The sequence below is a fragment of the Berghia stephanieae genome, chromosome 5, assembly GCF_034508935.2.
Source record: "Berghia stephanieae isolate SIO BIC M18660-M18661 chromosome 5, UCSD_Bste_1.3, whole genome shotgun sequence".
NCBI classification, from domain to species: Eukaryota; Metazoa; Mollusca; class Gastropoda; order Nudibranchia; family Aeolidiidae; genus Berghia; species Berghia stephanieae.
In genome coordinates, this window is record NC_088364.1 from 38,010,433 (window position 1) to 38,012,932 (window position 2,500).

Here is a 2,500-nt window from a genome sequence, read left to right on the forward strand (position 1 = left end):
AATTACATTATGCAAAATGATATTGTAAGAACCAAAGATATTCTTATAAAAAAGACTAAAAGATATTCAAAACCTCCAAAGCTAAGATTACTCCTCCCTCCTCCCCCCCCCCCGCCCCCATCAAAATAAAATACTCCCCGAAAAGCAATCCCTCATCCAAGAAAAAAAAAACAAAAAAAAAAAAACAAAACAAAAAAACAAAACAACAAAAACACCAAAAACCCATTAACAAAAAAACAAACAAAACAAAACAAAACCCCCCAAAACCCCAACAAAATAAACAAAAAAAAAACAAACAAACAAAACCAATAAAAACAAAACAAAACAAAAAAAAAGACAAAACAAAACAAAAAACAAAACAAAACTAAACAAAAAACAAACAAACAAACAAATAAAAAACGAAACAAACAACGACATACACACATACCCCCCCCCCCTCGAAAAAAATAAAACAAAAAGAAAAACAAAAACAAAGCAACCCCCTCCCCCAACAATACAAAAATAAACAAACAAAACAAACACATAAAACGAAAAAAAAATAAATAAAGAGGTAAAAAAAATAATATGACAAGCAAATTGATAGAAACCAGCAAATATAATAATCTATCTAGCGCACACACGGGTGCTACGCATTGAAACCGTGCCTTTCACGCGTTAAATAATCGTCGCACCAACAAAAAGAAGAGAACAGATTGAGTGCTGTCACAAGGCGGCTGTCACACTCCCGTATTGATGATCTTCTCCAGGAATTCAAGAAAGCCTGGAAAATGACCGGAGCTAAAGAATAAAAATGTTTCAGGAGGCGGAATGAGGAAAATGGAGGTTGGGGTTGATATGTTTTACTTGTAATGGGGAACAAAAGTGTGATGTTAAATAACTGGTTCCAATGTCATTGAAAGTATGAAACCACTCTTCCGGAGGATTGGATGAACACATATCTTGTGTAATTGATCTTCCGGTTTCAGAGTGATAGCATCTTATTTTTTCTAGTCTAAAAATAAGCTGGTCGTCAATAAAGATCGTCCATTTTCGCATTTTTACGTCTCCGTAATCCTTAGAAGTGGCCTATACATCTTGCTACTAAAATAGTTATGTCAACTTATAATTCAATATTTAACTTATTTATTATTAGTCCTCCGAAGGACTGGTTACATACACACTTCAAATGAGTTTGGAACCGGAAGAGTAGAAGGTGTGAAGCTTTATTATTACTAAGGCTATGAAAAATGTTATGAGTTGTCGCGAAATGACTATAAAATGTATTAGCCACAACCGGCACACACCCCACATTCACCCGCACACATTTTAACACATCCACACACGCACACACACACACACACGCGCGCGCGCGCTGGCATACACACACGAGCGAGTACAACACGTTCACACATTCACACAAGTGCACTCACACATGCAATCTTTTTTTTTACGATGATAATCACATCGAAACACAAACATTAAATGTCATTATCATCATCGTCATCATCATCATCATCATTGCCTTTTTCACCCTGAGTCAGGGTATAGGCCACCGACAAATAGTTTCCATCCCTCTTCATATTGAGCTAACTTTCTTTTTTATCTTGTTCCATGTCTTATCACTTCTCTGTATATCAGCTCCTCTAACTCTTCTCCATGTTCCGCTTGATCTTCTAGCCGGCGGGTTCCAGTCCAATACTTCCTTTATTATAGTGGAGTCATTCTTTCAATCCACCTCCATCGTCTTCTTCCTATTTCTTCTCTCACTGGTTTCTGCTGTGTGTGCTTATGAGTTTTTAAAAATGTTTTTTTTTCTTGTCGCTATACACACCCACTCAATACGGGTACCCCCCCCCCCCCCCCCTCTCTCTCTCTCTCTCTCTCTCTCTCTCTCTCTCTCTCTCTCTCTCTCTCCATTTATTGGGACATTCTAACTTAAACTTAATTTTGATTTGATTGTTTGATCTTATTTATTATTGAGAGGTATATTTAATAAACATGTCAAAGTTCAAAGTTCTCTTTCTCTCTCAAATTCACTCACTACTTCGCTCGCAACAATGATAAGCTTTTTCTCCTTCACTGGGTTCTTTCTTCTCACTCCATCAATCATTAACTGACCCCCATTTTCCCACATTCACTTCACGGACACATACAGACTAAACAAATAAATAACAATGCACGTATTCATTAACTTATCAACTATTAGCTCACAAGCTCGCGGTTTTACCACACCTCGTACGCTTCAAAACTTTTATCTATTAATCAACATGCCGCATGAAACTAAATTTTCATTTTATACAGTACAAATCGCCTGTTAGGTGTCCTTTACAACAGCCATTTTTTCCTATAACCAGGTACTCATTCACATCAGAATTAGTGGGTTAACGTGTGTTAAGGGAGACACAATGCCACGCCCAATGATTTTACGATACTTGCTACATCTCTGGTCACTGACCACCCTCGATATCACTGGATTTTGGCACCAAAATACAAAAACAAAATAAAACAAAACAAATGAGAC

At 36.9% G+C, this 2,500-nt stretch overlaps 1 protein-coding gene across 1 annotated transcript in view; it reads left to right on the forward strand.

Moving 5' to 3' along the window:
* Positions 1–2,500, forward strand: part of LOC144972876 (uncharacterized) — a 46,556-nt gene that overhangs the window by 20,851 nt on the left and 23,205 nt on the right. The window lies entirely within an intron of this gene.